Raw genomic sequence first — 18,137 nt, 5'->3', positions numbered from 1 at the left:
TTTACTCTCTGTACTGTACATGATACATGTCTTTCAGGAAGTGTCATGCTATCATGGACTGTAATCACTGTCGCTAAATCCCTCTGTCACGGATTTATCATTGACATGATTATGTCAATAGCACAGACACACTACATCAGTCCAAAGTACACCTTGGTAGTCATATAGGTCCACCTGACATGTAATAGCCCTCTGTAATTGTGTACCTGTAGGTGTTGCAGTTTGGCCCATACTATCCCATGTGCATAGCTTGAGAGGTATGTACATGCTACAGCAACTATAGGGCACTGTTATTCATAAAGGAAGGGCAGACCTATTGAGTATTTAACAGTACTGTTGCCAACTATATAGCCTATACTGGTATTAATGGGCTGTATTTCTCTCTCCCCCACCCCTTATCTTCATCATAATTTATTATTGTTATACATCAGTTATGGTTTGCTATTAACAAATGTTGTTCACTAAATGTTATGTTGGGCCTTGTGTTGTATTATTGTTGTGTAATACAATGGTTGCATACTAACATATCTTGTTGAATTACCTATGTTGTTGGCCTTATGCTGTAACTGTTACTGGCATGCTGTTACTATACTGACTGTTATCCCACTTATTGTTGTATTCCATATACTATGCAATGTTATGTTACTGGGTTATTTGTAATTTTTGGCATGCTGTTATAACTAACTAAATGTTATGTTCATTACTAACCTATACACATTGAAATACCTCAACACCACAGGTCTACTGGGTAGGCTGGTTCCTGGTGATCTGCCTATCCTACCTCAGCCAGCTGTGGCACTGGGTACCAGCACATTGGAACCACCTCAGGGGATGGGGCCCATCTCCTCCCTTGGGAGCAGGGGTGGAGGGGGGTTGTCAACCAGGTTCAGCTACTGGTGATCATGCAAAGGATAGTGCATCATATTTATGAGAATCGTCTGTGCTGGATTGAGGGCAGTCTCACCAACCTGGAGGGGCAAGGTGGCCCCGACACCCAGCCTCCAGCACAGCCACCTGGAGGGGCAGTGAAGGAGCAGTGTTGACTGCCCATGGGTGGGGAGCTCTGTAACACTACTGCCATCTGGGCACACATGGATCTCTGATTCCACAACACCCTCCCCATCCAAGGTGTTTACCCACTCATGTATCATACACTGCCTCTCTATGCTGTCTTATCCCTTCCCCAACATTCCACTCTCTCTTTAAAAAAAAAGGCAGCTGTCCCACAAAAAAATATCGCCTCACACATACCTCTTCATTTTGCACCCATGTCCACTGGACACAATTAATTATTACATTAATTAATGAACACAGTTATGTTGCCCTCACCCCTATCTCTGGGGTGTGGCTCCAAATTCCAAATTCTGTACAACCTGCACAGCTGTTGCTGTACAAGGAATGGAGAGCTATGGTCCTTTCCTACACCCATCCTGCACATCCTTACCTGCCTTTCAGTATGTTTTTCCCCTTGCTTGTCCCCATTTTATCACTTTCCTATCACCCCTTTTTTCTTTTCTTTTTTCTTTTTAGTGCGGGTTTAAGCAGAGCTAATCAGCATGGTGCACTGTACAAACCCATGCAAACCCATTAAAAACTGCTTAAAAGTGTCTTAATCATATTATGTGTTTCTGACAGTGTTAGGCACATCTGCAAAATAATCACCCTTGCGACATCTCAAACCTGGGTCTCTGTCAACCACATCACAGTGTATTAGCCCACTAGGCCACTCAGTTCTGAATTAAAAAAGGTGTTAACACCAACATATCCTGAATGGCACTGATACACTGCAGGTACATATAATGGGGAAATTGGCAGTGTATGTGGGACTGTGATGCAGACACTGCACCAGTACACAGCCAAATAAATAATAATGGCTGTACGTGAGGCCTGGGATAGCAGGTATAGCTGTCAACAGTACAGACTGTTGCAGAATGTCAACAGTTGTGCCCACTAGTTTTGGCATGGTTTTCACAAAAATATATGTGTCTGCTAAACTACTAGCAAGTCATTAAAGATTGAGGTTAGAAAATCATGACAGACATTTCAGTGTCGCACCTCATATCCATCAAAAAACACATGCTAATGCAATTTCAGTGTCACTGACTGTATGCATGCCCATATATATTGCAAATACACCTGCGGTTGCAGTGACTCAGTAGCTCATTCTGTTAAATGCCTTACATACAGTGCATTTTGCCACCCACAGTCCTGGGTTCAAATCCAGTGAGTTACACTTCAGTTACTTTCTTATGAATACAGCAAACAATGACCGAGTCATGCAATTTTCACCAAAACAGGTTGTGGCTACTGAATTAACTGCTACCCATGTTAGCAAGTCAAAGGCCTGTAGGTAGGGACACACTACACATATTTGAATAGCCTACCTATATCTCACTTACTACTCTCTGATTGACACTGTTACATAACAGATGCACCTTAAGCACATGCCTCAACTGGACTGTTATGGGTACCCTCACCCTGAATCTGCTGTAATGACAGAGCTGACACTGCTCCTGCAGTGACACATACAGCTTGCTGTCCTCCAAAGTGATCACACTCCCTACTATGACTTCTAGGCAAAAAGCAGCTGCTGCAGCCTGCAACATATGCAGCTGTATGCTAAGCTACCTGCTACAGACCTACCATACCTCACAACCTTCTAGAACAAGGGATCCACACAACACCTGCACAGGTCAACTGACAGGGACATGCATCACAATCTGACCCTACAAACATTCAGAGCTGATAGACTAGCAACTACTGCAGCAGCATGCATATTCTGATGGGTATGTTGTCTGACACTCACATGTCTCTTCTCCCTTACTGACCTCAACCTACAATGTTTAATACTGAACTGCCAGATAATCACAAAGTCATTTGACAATGGCCAAACACAGTATGCAACACTGTGGGCATACCTCATAAATCTCAACAGTGGACAGTATTTGTGCCTACCCTTTGTGATGCTGTAGTCTCCACACCTCACTAATGTCTATCTCACAAACTAAGAAAGGGGTCAAGGCCTACATGAAGGCTTTAAATATTACACTGTTGTACCATGTCATTGGCTAATAAAAGTGCTACCCAGCTATTCTAGATGCAATTAGCAAGTCTGAGCCACAGATTGGTGCAGAGGCAATCACCTGTTATTGAGCATTACCTACAAAAGGCAAGCAACTATCTATGGAAAACAGATCTATAACTTGCTTTACCAAGACAGACTGCAATTGTGGAAGCATTTTTCTTGAGGATTTGTGAAAAAAAAAAGGATTACATCACTCTACCAGGTATGTAATACAAGACCCCATATAATGGGAAGCAGATGGGAGAATGCAGTTATGGGGAACAGGGATTCCAACAGTAGGCTTGTAGTGCATCTCTGAGAATGACATGGTGATAGTCTGCTGTCCAACAGCTACAGGCATGCCTCTCAACTCTGCCTGCTATGACTCAAATCACAGCTCTGGCCCTCTCACTCTCTCTTGCAATGGTTGGCTCCTGTATGAATGCTACTGGATTATGTGTTAGATACAATGATAGTAAGTAGGTAAGGGTGGACACAGCTGTCATATCACATGATGTACTGTCATTCAGCTCCTCTCAGTCTGTGAATGTCATCCAGGAATAGTTCAGACATTTAAAAGTGCCCCTGACTGTCCCTGATGTACTCTGGCTAGGTCACTGTTTTGTCAACATTCATGTCTTATTGCTTTACAGCTATGGCTAGCATACCTGGCAACCTCCAACAGCAGGAATTCAGGTCATAACCATTATTAGTGGGGAGACACAGGCCCAACCTCAGTGACAGAGTGTACATATTGGTCATACAAAGTAAGGTAATGAATACAGATATTACTGTAGCATAACTGTTTTCTGAGGGCTCTAGCATGTCACAGCCAGATTCTCTACAGTCTGAGAATAATAATCAATTATTGTCCAACCATTTTCCAGACATCCACATGTTTGTGGCAAAAGGACCACATATATCAGGCACACATACACATTCCACAAACATCTGTGTACTGGAGAAGTAGGACGCCTACAGGGAAGATACCCTACAGCATGTTTGCATTGCTGTCTGTCATTGTGGCACATGGATGTTGCTGGACTGTTACCATATACTTGTAACAAACACACACCTATTTTTCTGACAGTGGCTGTATGACATTGTACAGGGACGTTGCCCACAGGGGACACACCACAGTAGATGGCATTGATGGGTGTGGAGACATACAGCACACTCCATCACAGCACACAGGGACATAACCAGTTGCTGATAGCCACATATGTAGTGTGTTGATAGATGGCGGGGTTTGATGGGAGAGGTAGCAGTGGATAGTGCATGCCAATTTGGATGTGCAGGTCTGTACATAGTGGATAGCAACATATGTGGTCCTGTGATGTGTTCCCCTCTTCATGTCTTTCAGAAAGTATGTATAGACTGAGGCACCCGCTGTTTTCAGCCACTGAAAATAATGTTATCCTGGATGGTCTCAGACTACATCACAACATTGTGCTGTCCAGGAGTCACCAGCATCATGAACAATGTTCAGAACTGTGGGCTGACCTCATCACAGCAGTCTGCCAAGTAGGACTACAGGACAAAAGCTACAAGTAGGTTTGACATCAGGCAACAGATATGGTAAATGCTGCACAGCAAAGGGCCATTGCTGTGGCCAGGGACCATGCTGCCACCAGTGAAGGGCCTGCAGCAAAACAACCACTTTTGGCCACAGAGGAATTCCTGGTGAACCTGGGATCAGCCACCAGCTCCCAAGCATCCATCACCCCATACATAATGGAGGTGGGTGCCACAGCATCCACAGCTGAGCAGTGTCCAGGTAAGCCTGCTGTGTTCATCACTGTAATACTGTATAAGTCATTGTGGCAGTCTCTGCATACCAGTGCACGAGTGTCGGGTCTATCTGCATTGGGTTTGTTTAATGCACAGTTGTGCACACATACTCAGAATGTCAGCAATTTAGGAAGTATCACATTACCTACTGTACATGTTGATATATACACATATTATCCTATAGCAATGCCACATTTGATATTGCTGACAATACCTCTCCCTCACATTTTCATAGGAACATCAGGTGTGGCCGGAGTCCAAGGACCTGCACCTGGTGAGTGTGATACTGTTTTTTATGGATCATATATACCCTAATAATGTTAAGGGCTGCAATTTTGCTATAGACACAACTGATATGCTTAGCAGAGTGCAATACTTGTATGTGGAGTTTTGGAGGGGTTAACTGAAGTGCATTGAATTGGTAATCACAGTAGTGTATTTGCAGGAGCAGTAACATATTTGCAGTTATTTTTGTGCAGGTGTATACAGTCTGCTATACAGGGGGCAATAGTATGCTCAGGATGGGTGCACTGTGTTTTTTGTGTAGGTCTATAACATGAACTGACATATCACTTATCTGCCAGGTGTATAGTACTGGCAACATTAACCAGTCATAGCTGCAGTGCATGTTATAAATGGTCTGTCTTGTCTGTGGATGTTGTAGTCTACTTGTGTGTTGTTCATGGGGTCAGAAATAAGATGAGGTATGTGTAATGCAGTTGTGGCTCATCAACTATATGTGTGTGTGTGTTTGTGTGTGTGTATTACCATACATAATAGTGCAGGTAGTAATGTAGTTATTTTGTCTTCCTCCTCACAGGTGATGGTGGGGGTTGGAGTGTGTCCCCCTCACAACCTAATGTCAGTGTCTCATTGGACTCTAATGATAATGGCGGCCATAGTGAGGCACAGGTGGGTTGTTGGGGCTGAATCTGTCCCATGGTTTGACATCCAACTTTCTCCCCCATTGTCCCAGCACACAGTCAGTATGCCCACATACACCCGGTCCCCTGCGACCACAGATATCAAACAGTCACAGTGTGGCAGCATTGAACAGGAGAGTGTGGCATCAATGGCATCAGTGAGTGTAGAAACAAGCCATAGCCAGAGAGTTGGTGAGGTCCCACACAGGGAGACTGACTGGGGTGCTCAAAGGAGAACTGCTGCCCATTCACCACCTGTCACAGGTGTCACATTATGAGTCACTCAATGCATGTTTTGGTCTGTCATGGAGGCACAGGCATGTTCCGAATGCAACACCAGATGGATGCTCAGGATCATGGATGCATCACTGTCTGACATCCTTGACTCCCTCCACCACACTGGTGATGCCATGCATCGTTTCACTGATGTTCATAGGTTCATAGGTTGGTACTAGGCTATCATCCCTAGGGCCTATACAAGCCTAGCCATAACAATTCCAAGGCTATTTATTCCCACAGTATTTACTTCCCTGGACCCCTGTCTAGCAGGGTGACTGACATGATCCCCAGGGTGAATTTCCTATCTCCCATCCAATCATCAAGGCTCCTTTTGAAGAGGGCCAAAGAGGTGCTCTGCTTGACATGTATGGGCAGTCTATTCCAGAGTCTGGGGAGTCTCTGGGTCAGGAACCTATCCCTCCAGCATGTTTTGTTTATTGTGATGACAAGGTTTAGATCCCTGGAGTGTGTTTCTCTGAGGGATTGGGATTTCGTTAAGTGTAGCATGTCCAACAGCTCTGGGTTTGACATGACCTTGTATGTTAAGCAGAGTGACAGAGTATAGGTGGAATTTTTTTTTAGATGGTCAGCACAGGGCATCTGCTTTAGGCCTGTGATTCTTTTAGTGAGGTATTTCTGTGACCTTTCCAGTTGTTGCAGATGTCTTGAGAGGTACATACCAAATGGGGCATTGTATTCTATAATGGGTCTAATGAGGGATGAGTACAGTGGGACAATGACCTCCTTTTTTCTGGATGAAAAGTCCTTAGTGATGAGGTGTGCCACATAGAAGGGTTTCCTGACTGTTGTGGTGATGTGGTTATCGAAGGTGAGACCACTGTCCACCTGTATCCTATGTCTCGTATCACACTTTCGGTGTTTAGTGTACTGCACCTATGTGGTAATTCACGGGTACATGTTTTTTCTCAAAGGGGATAACTATACATTTCTTGGCAGTGAGCTTGAGCCCATGGCTCTGGCACCAAGCATCTGTTTCTGTAAGGCCCTTTTGTAGAATATCCACATCATTTGGGGATTCAGTAATGGCTCCCAGTTTGCAGTCATCTGTGAACTTTGTTAGCCAGAGTCCCTTAGTGTTAGCCTGTACTTCAGAGAAGTAGATGCCAAACTAGAGTGGTCCCAGGACTGAACCCTGAGGTACTCCACTTGTCACTTGTCTGGAGCTGGATTTGGAGTCGGCTACTTTTACAGTGTGGGTTCTGTCAGTAAGCTAGTTGGCAACCCATCAAGTGACACAAGGATTAATGCCCAGCTTAATAAGTTTATCTATGATTCCAGAATAAGAGATGGTGTTGAAGGCCTTGACAAGGTCCAGATAGGCTGTGTGGACCACCTTACCCTTTTCCATGGCTCTGGAGACTGATTCGAAGAAGTCAATCAGGTTCAGGAGACAAAACTGGCCCTTCACGAACCCAAACTGCATGGGGTCCAGTGTTTGAAGGTTGCCAGTGTCTTTGTTTATAAGTTCCATGATAATATATTCCATGGCCTTGCAGATCAGGCTCGTCAGACTGATGGGGCTGTAGTTCCCAGGATCCAAGGTGGATCTCTCCTTGTGGAGTGGGTTAACTGTAACTGTGCGCCACTCAGTGGGCACGAAGCCTGAGGTGAGGTTATGATTAAACATCACACTTATGTGAGGTGCCAGTTCGTTTTGTAGTTCATTTAATACACAGCCCGGGATGTCATCTGGTCCCATGGATGCTGTGTTCTTAGCTTTGGAGAGCGTGTTTTTTACCTGTGTGGCCATTATTACCAGAATTTGGCAAACTTTCGGTACTGAGATGGGCCCTTTAGGGGGTGAGAGGGGATGAAGTTTGCACTGAATTGATCTGCCAGGATATTGGCAATATCCTTGGGCTCAGTATATTTAATGCCATTCTGTTATAGCTCAGAGCAGATATAAACAAAGTGGGAAGGTGGCCTAATGGTTAAGGTGTTTGCCTCGCAAACATAAAATACAGAGTTTAAATCTCACAGGGGATAATTGGCTAGATTTAAAATGGCTTGGAAGGGCAGTTAGCATAGTACTAATCTATGAACCTATCTATGGGCATTGCCATTAGATTCTTGACATAGCTATAGAATGCATTGTGGTTGTTTTTGGCAATTTTATTTTTGTAACTAGCTTTGGAGGATGTTATGAGGGATCTCAGCTTCTTACTGAGGCTGGTAAGGGAGTTTTTTGCATCCTGGGATTTTCCTCTTTTCTACAACAGTTTCTTCATTTTGTTGTAAAGTTTGTTTATGGCAAGGGACCACCAGATTGGCTTCCTTTTTTTGGACGAGAGCGTCTTGGTTCTATTGGGGATGGCAAGATTCATGCACGAGTGGATGTGCTCGTACAGTGCTTTAGTGTAGGATTCAGCAGTTGAACTTTCAGTTCCTGTTTGCATGGGTGTCATGAAGTTTGTCACTTCTGACTTGAGTAGCATGAAGTTGGCTTTCGAGAAGTTTTTTAGGGGGGTGGGGGTGGGATGTGGATGTCAAGGATGATTAGTTTATGGTCAGACCTGACCAACGAGGGGGTGACCATAGGTGTGGAGCATCGATTTCCCATGTTGGTAATGACTAGGTCTAGGAAATTGAAGCCCCTGGTGGGACTAAGGATTAGTTGATCCAGGGTGTTGGAATTTATGAATTTCAAGAACCTTTGGGGAAAGGTGTTGGTACACGAGTAGTTTTCCCAGTTAATGGCAGGGTAGTTGAAATCACCCAGTATTAGGGTGTTGTATCTTAATATTTTCCAGTATGTTTAGAAAGGTGTAGGGAGAATCTTGGGGCATGGTGGGGGATCTGTAGCAAGCTACAATTTGGATTCCAGTCTTACCTAGTGTTAGTTGCACTTGGAGAATTTCAGACGCATTGTGTTTGGCAACTAGCCTGGTGTTGTGAATATCCTTGGTGAATATGGACACTCCTCCACCTTAATGTTTCGGTCCTGGTTTGGTGGCTGAAAAGTGTGGTAAGAGTTGTAGCCTGGTATTGCAGGAGATAAATTAGTACCAGGATAATTGTCCTTGTGGGCCATTCCCAGCCCAGCCAATTACCCCATGTGAGACTCAAACCCTGCACCTGGGGGCCTATAAGGTGAACACCTTATCCAGTTTTCCAACCTCCCACTTGTAGGGCACAGATGGTGGAGTGAGATGTTGTCAGTCCTTGATCGCACATTGTCTGTGCTGAAACATGTGATGGGACATGTGATGGGAGTAGAGTGTCGGACATGTGGATGTAGGTCAGCAGCAACATCCGCTGAGAGTCCACCTGGCCATGCACACGCACACTCACATAGTGGCAGTACCTCCAGCACTCCTGAAGAGAGGGTGCTGTCCACACCATGACATGGCAGGCCATAGGCACATGGTCCTGGGCAGTCCCATGAGGGATACAAGCTCAGCAGATACCAGTCACAATCAACAACTAGTGTCACATCTGACCCTGGGCATAGTGGTGCCAGTACCAATCCTGGTAGAGCCAGTTCCTGTGTTCATGGCCAGAGATGGTGAACTGTCCATTCTGCCATGTACGGTCCACAGCTATCTAACATTACATTACATGACATATTGTAGTGCAGTAGTGCTATGCCATGACAGGTGCTGTATGCTGGCATGTGTCATGAGTACACATCAAGGTGTTTGTACCTTTGTTGCATGATGTTAGATTGGGGAAAGTGTTGCAGACTGACAGGTGTCTCTCAGATCTGTGTATGTTTCTGATTCAGGGGTCTGAGTGGCTAAGCTGTGGAGATGTGGCAGCAATACAGAGGCTCAGGATGGCATGGCAGCATAGCAGAAATATGACATCAGCAAGGTATGGCTGTATATGTGCATAGTTACCTAGGTGCATGTGTTTAGAACAGTGTGACAGGGACAATGGAGGCTGATAGTGTACTCCTGCATGCATACCCTGTGACAAGGCATGCCACCCTTGATACGTGTCACCTGGGTGTTCTGTAACTACAAATGTAGGCAGTGTCAGATAGCATTTATGCCTAGGTAGATGTGGGCTATTTAGGGCCAGCAGCTACTCACAGGGCCTTAAAATGTATAGCCATTGCACACAGATAAGTGAGAGAGGCACACTGCTGCAAAGGAGATATAGTCACATGCACAGAGTGTCTGTATTGAGAGTAGAACCACAACCTATCTAATAGTATACACTATAGCACTATGTATTTATTGCATGTGCCATGGAGCTTATCTGTTGTGAGGGTGTTTGCCAGTGCAGTTATGGTGAATGACATCATCAGGCCTTGTATAGTAGGCCAATGGGGAAGTTGACAGGTAGGCAAAGGACCTTAAAATGTATAACCATTACACACACACACACAGTTTCTCTTATTAAGAGTAGAACCCCCAACTGATCTAATAGTATGCACTATAGCACTAAACACTTATCACATGTGCCGTGGAGCTTATTTATTTTGAGAGTGTCTGCCAGTGCTGTTAAGGTGAATGACATCATCAGGCCTTGTAAAGGAGTTCAATGGGGAGGTTGATAGGTACGCACAGGCCGTTAAAATGCATAACCATGGCACACAGATAGGTGAAAGAGGCACACTGTTGTAAGGGGATACATTTACACACACACACACACACACACACACACACACACACACACACACACACACACACACACACACACACACACACACACACACACACACACACACAGTTGCTCTTAATGAGAGAAAAACCCCTCCCTACCTAGTAGTATACACTATAGCACTAAGTACGTATCACATGTGCCACGGAGCTTATCTGTTTTGAAAGTATCTGCCAGTGCTGTTAAGGTGGATGACATTAGCAGCTGTTGACAGGGAGGACAATGTTATGGAGGATGCTAGTCATAGAGCCATAAAATGATTGATCATTGAACAGACATAGGCTTGCTGGGCATGTCTATGCTGCTGTTTGGGGAATATCTATATATACACACACACACAAGGTGACTGATGTGAGGTCAGAACCCCTACCTATTTACACTGACTCTGTTCAAGAGAAGTCTTGACGAGTGGATGGGAGATCGTAGGTTTACCCCGGGAATCATCTCTGTGTCACTGCTGGACAGAGGCACAGCAAACTAATGGGTATAGTATTCTCATCCTAAGGGGTGGTGAAAGCCACACACACTCTGGCTAGGCTTATAAATGCCCTAGGGCAGATAGCCTAGTATGAACCTATGAACCTATAAACCTATTACACACTACAGCTCACAGTACTAAATGCACACTCCACTGGTTACATCTGGAGTACTTGTGGCTGCAGCCCCAGTACTTGTGGGCTACGCAAAGTGGTCTTGTCTTACACAGCCTGTGTGGCCTGCAGAATGAACCTGCTTTATACTGTTATTGTATCTAGTGTCGTAGCAGTGGGGTACCAGTTAATACCCCTTCTATGTGTGTACAGGTACCAGTATCGCCATTTCTGGCAGTTTGCAGATTGCATGTATGTGTGTGTGTATGTGTGTGTGTGTGTGTGTGTGTGTGTGTGTGTGTGCGTGTGTGTGTGTGTGTGTGTGTGTATATATCTATATATATATATATATATATATATATATATATATATATATATATATATATATATATATATATATATCACAGAGATCTCAACATAACAATAGCTGGGTGTGTGCATTATCTAACTGTGTTATATAGATATATGTCAATGATGTACGTAACATCACTCTACACCTTTATGTAGCTATGTATATATTATTTTAAATATATATAGATATATATATATATATATATATATAGAGAGAGAGAGAGAGAGATATAAATATATAGATATATATATATATATATATATAGATATAAATATATAGATCTATATATAGATATATATATATATATATATATATATATATATATATATGGGTCTAGGACACATGCTCGACTAGCATATGTCTGAATCACAAAACATCGAACACACATGCACGAAAGTGCTTAACATTGAAAAGCGCTTCCGTGTATGTGTAGTTCAAAAAAAAAAAACTCTACGTTTCTGCAGGGGGGGCTTCACCCCACTGCACCCCCCACACCCCCCCTACTTTATTATTCTCACTCCAAGATCGCACTACAGTGGGGAAAAGGGAATTTTCCCTTACCCGCACTGTAGTGCAATCTACAAAACAGGCACACATACATGGAAGCGCTTGTCGATGTTAAGCGCTTTCATGTATGTGTGTTCGATGTTTTGTGATTCGGACATATGCTAGTCGAGCATGTGTCCAGATCTCATATATATATATATATATATATATATATATATATATATATATATATATATATATATATATATATATATATATATATATATATATGGGTTCCATAGACTAGATCAAATTTTTACTAATTCGAAATAGTGCATGGAATGCTCACTGCAGCGAAAGTGCACTTAATCGAAAGTGCACTTACGCGAAGTTCAGTACAACGAATTGGTGTTGTATTGATAGCCCTATGGGCTATCCCCTTACCATGATCCGTGCCCTAACCCTAATGTCCATGACGACTGCAGCGCAGTGAAGGACATAGCAATGTCTTCCACAATGGTGTGATAGTCACGAACCTTAGGGTTAGGTTATGGGTTAGGGTAAGCGGATAGCTTTACTAACTATCCCCTTACCCTAACCCATGCCCTAACCCTAAGGTCTGTGACTATCGCACCATAGTGGAGGACATAGCTTGTTTTTTATGTCCTCCACTGTGCTGCAGTGTTTTTGGTGAAGTGTACTTACGCAAAAGTTCACTTTCATTAAAGTGAACTTTCTCAGAAGTGAAATAACAGGCACCAATCCACGTAGCTCGAACAGATGTGCAAACACTGATATCTAATATTATATATCATATAATATTAGATATCCGTGTTTGCACATCTGTTTGAGCTACGTGGATTGGTGCCTGTTATTTGAATTTCGTGGTTCACTTTCATTTCACTTTCTCAGAAGTGAGGCTTCCTATTACAAGTTCGAAGTTTCACTTTCATTAAAGTGAACTTTCTCAGAAGTGAGGCTTCCTATTGCAAGTTCGAAGTAGTGAACTTTCATTCCTGTAATAGGAATCCATATATATATATATATATATATATATATATATATATACATATATATATATATAAACATATATATACTTATATGTTACCTATATATATATTTATATCTACATCTATATCTATATCTATATCTATATATATATATATATATATATATATATATATATACACATATATGTATATACACATGTATATATATATATATATATATATATATATATATATATATATATGTATATATATATATACGTGTGTGTGTGTGTGTGTGTGTGTGCATGTGCCACATACTGATAGATAAGGGTAATCATGTCTGATGGGGATAGGGAGAGACAGATATGTATACGTAGCTGTCTGTATGCACAGAGATATTTTCATATCTCAGTTCTTTATGCAGATGAGGCATCAGACATGGGCTGAAATTAGTTAAGTGTAGAAGCATGCCCAGTGTGACTGTCAGTACTTACAAGGTGACTCCAGGCCAGACCTACATGTACTCTAGTCCGGGATTGTGTGTACTATAGCCAATTCACTGCTGCACCTTATTCAGCAGTCCAGCACCTCCCTGATATTTTGTCCAAGGGATTCCCCGGCTGTGTGCTGAACGCAGTATATGAGTCATGCCTAGCGACTGTACAGATTGTAATAGACTGTACAGGGTTTTGCATCATATGTATGGTATGTGGTACATCAATGGCAAATCATTATAGAATGATGTTAGGAACTGATGACAGACATTTGAGTTACTGACTCCATACACACCAGGCAACCCATGCTACTGCACAACCTGTTATTCTCTGCACTTTCTACATTTGTCTGGCCACTAGTTAATCCTTCTCCTTATATGTGAGCCTTTATCCTACTCCTGTTCATGGCTTTGTTCATATTTCCTACTGTAAGTTGTTGTAGGTATGCTGTGACTGGGGTACATGATGTAACACCACACACAGGTTTTCAGTCTTCACACCTCTGACTGTACATGTTTTGCAAGATGTTCAGTGTTCCGCCCTAATTGTCTGCTCTGCTCCTCAGACAGTTGTGTTTTTCTGGTAATACACTACTATATGGTGCCCACTGACTTGTTGTAAGTACTGACACAGTTATGTGATGGCCTTTACATCCTGCTGATACTCTGACTTGTTACAAACTGCTGTTATACTAGCCACCTTCTGGGTTACTCAGAGCATGTATAATGTCTGTAGGTGTGTTACTCTGTCCCTCCATTGTCTCTGGCTTTGTCCAGCTTTCTTGCAGTAACAGATTGTGACATATTAACAGTCTGTGGGACTCCTACCATAGGAGTACTTCACATGTAAAAGTTGTAGGTGCAACCAGCTTTGAACCATGAACACCATCAACTATGCTAATGTACTTAGCCCACTGAGCCACACTAGCCACCAAAAAGTGAGGTTTAATTCCTGACACTATCAACAGCAGAGAGAGATACACTTTGACCACTGCATATTCTGGAAATAGAACATGTAGCCAGATTGTTTGGGACAGCCCTGAGACTGTGTGGTCTGCTGCTATATGCTTGCAAACATACTGTTACTGCAGTTGTATGGGAACATGGCTGTGTTGGAAGTAGGGGACTGTAGCACTGACAGTCATGCGGCTTTCCTATGACCTCTCTGTTTGTCATTTCCCTCACATACTGCAGCGGGTTTTGTTGCCTTGTGGCCTAATGCATATTATGGGGCAGCCAATATTGGACAGAGTACCTCTTGTCCCACATAGCTGTTAGTTCTTTGCAAGTAGCCTAGTAACCCACTCTATTCCCTGGCATACATGCAGCAGGTTCATACACATGCTACCATAGTCTAGTAACCCCATACATTTATTGTAAAGGACAGTGACTTACCTTGTGAAGACAACAGTTGAGATAACAGTGCTTCAGGGCTGACTCTGTCTGATGCATGCAGTACACAGCCAATACATGGTATGGTACAGTTTGTGTGGTGTGGCTGGCATCCTTTTTGCTATGTATGTGAGTCAGAGTAAGGTATCAGTCCCTAGGACCCTAGGTTGTCAGTACGTGTGCTATGCATTGCCTCTTTGCCAAGGCCAGGGGATACTGGGCATGCCTGCATCTGCCTACAGGGACAGCCTCAGGGGGTTCCTCCTCTGAGTCCCCCTGTGGGTGTGGCTGTGGGGACCTTGGCACTGGTGGGGGGGCTGTGTGTCATTCCCTGTGATGATCCTGTATCAGCTGTTTTCACAGGGTCATATTGTGTAGCATGGCACATACTGTAAACATGTGTACACATGTGGCTGGAGAGTACTGCAGGGCTCCACCAGATGTATCGAGGCACCAGAACCATGACTTGAGCAGCCCAAACACATGCTTTCTGATGTTTCTAGTTTGTGCGTGTACCTCATTACTGTAGGTGTGATGCATTTCTGATGGGTGTCATCATCCATGGTTCCAGTGCATAACCAGCATCCCCCAGTAGATGGCTGTATGGGGTGTTCCCTCTGGCAAACATCTGGTACAGCTGTGATGCATGCCAGATATGGGAGTCATGATAACTGCCAGGGGTTCTGGCACACACATTCAGGATAATGCCCTGGGCATTGCACATGACCTGGCAGTTGATGGAGCGATACCCGTTGTGGTTGATGTAGACTCTACTCTGGGTGGTGCTTTGATGTGTACATGAGTGCAGTCTATGGCATTCAGTACCTCTGAGTAGTGTGCTACATGGTAGAAGAGACACATACTGCTAGCTCTCTCCTCAGGGGTGCGGGGTAAATAAATGTGCTTACTGGCATGTGTTTGCATGGCAACCAGGAACTGGTGGAGTATCCTGGATGCAAATGCCTGTCAAACCCCCATCATGTCCCCAGTTGATCTTTGCAAAGTATCTGTAGCTAGTATTCTAAAGGCTACAAATACCTTTGTTTCCACTGGGATGGGTTCCCCTCTGTTGGCTCTGGGTCTGAGTTGAGGACGGCAAAGTTCAGTGAGTTCTTGTAGTATGTCCCTGTCCATCCTGTAGCACTCTACAATCTCCAGCTCATGTAGCTCCCGGAAGGTTACCCTGGGCCTGAATACTCTTTTCCTTCTCAGTCTAGGCCTATTGTCAGCAGCAGCAGCAGCAGCAGCAGCACTGACCTCAGCCAGTAGCACATACAGATGTAGCAAAGCAGCAGCAGCCCCTAGCATTCTGTCAGTTAAAATTCCCAAGTCTGTACTCCAGTGGTGCAGAGTATGGGAGAAAAGTCAGATTGTAGAGTGTATGCATTCTTTATAGTGCTCTGCTGCAGATGCAGCCTGTGTGATTGGCTATGTATGATGCATTCCACCTGCCAGGTACATCACTGAGGGGTTTGAATGGCCCAGTATAAGTGGAACAGGGGTTATCAGTATTTATACATGATTGGCTTTTCCAGGCTATTTCCTTTTTTTTTTTTTTTTTTTAATGCCATCCCTGCTAAGCACTGTGGTGCGGCATAAACCTGCGGCGCTGGTATAAACACTGCTCAGCTGTCTAGACACCCCCCCCATGCACAGACATGCAGCATAGCTCAAACCAGCTAAAACACATGCCCCACAGCTAAACAAAGCTTAGAAGCATTGGACCCTTTCTTAGCTGAGTGGTGCTCCGTGCAAACAGGCGCCGCTCAGCTCCATTACACTTAAACATATTGTGACGCACCCCCTTTTGATGTCAGCTAGCTCTTCTGTGGACACCAACATGGTTCTGGGGCTACACAGATTTTATCTGTGGACACAGTGGCCCATTTTTGCTATTCAGTAACCCCAGCTCATTTGCATTCAGATCTGTGCACACAACCTGGATACTTCACTATTCCAGGACCTGCCTCCTTAGCAACCACGAAATCTACCATTGTACATACTCCATGCAGGGCCCTATAATGCATTATTCTCACATATGTCTTATTTTTAGTTTTTAAAAATGTTAATATCTTTTTTCGCATAACGGCATGTTTAAGGGCTGCTACGTGCCGTGCAAATGTAATATGGGTATTAAAAAAAAACTTTATATTATTTTGCATTATTTTTTGGACACAGTATAGTTTTGCACACATCTGTGCCTACTATGCAGTTTCTGACCTTCTAAATGGGCTTTTACAGCCCCTGTTCATGTTTTACTTTCTTTTACAGAGATATTTTCCGTGTACACTTCAGGCACCAACAGGGTTCAGCAGGACTGCCTATTTGCTTACAGGATCACTTTAACACCCTGATTTGCATGCAGTTATGAGGTCATTTGCATGCCACGGACATGTCTAGTGCTCGTGTATGCCACTATGCTCTGTTTACTGGATCGCACGGCTGCTTACTTCTGTGTAAGCTCCATGCCACCATGCCTCCATGGAAAAGCCCTCCATGTAGGCTTTATTGAATTCCCCCCTTAGTCTTAAAAACAATCTCAGAGCACCTTATTTGTGTTGCAGAACAGTATACTGTACCATTATCACTAGCAGAAGTAGTAAATACTCATCCAGTTGTGTTTGTGGAATGGATATAATGTAGTAATAAGTTGGCTTTCCAGTGAATAATTATAAAAGTGCAGCTCTGCTTAGAACAGGGAAACCAAATAGCTACAGCTCAGCAAGACAAGGACAGAATACATGCAGGGCAGATGTCCTATCCACTGACTTGGGATTGGTCCAAAATTTTATGCTAGCAACTGAAGCAATCTAGAGATTTGGGGAACAGTTGTTAAAGTAACTCAGCTCAGCAGAGCAGTTACGGTGGCTCCACCATAAATGTTGTCACTTTCAGTGTCAGGATCCAGCATTCTAGTAGAGGCAGAAGTGTCTACATCAAAAACTGAGGTCATATCTGTAAAAGAGTATCTTCAGTTGTCAGAAATTACACTGAGGATATCTAGAACATGACCTTAATATGGGTGCAAATAAAAACTGATGGACAATTAAACTAAAAGTCTATCAATCTGTGGGATACTTTAGGTTCAATCAAAATGTTAGTACTTTAAGCATAACACAAAGTAAAGCAATACAGTAGGATGGAAAAGA

The sequence above is a fragment of the Protopterus annectens genome, chromosome 8.part0 (genome assembly GCF_019279795.1).
Source record: "Protopterus annectens isolate FY-2018-M chromosome 8.part0, PAN1.0, whole genome shotgun sequence".
NCBI classification, from domain to species: Eukaryota; Metazoa; Chordata; order Ceratodontiformes; family Protopteridae; genus Protopterus; species Protopterus annectens.
Note: the sequence above shows the minus strand (reverse complement) of the source record.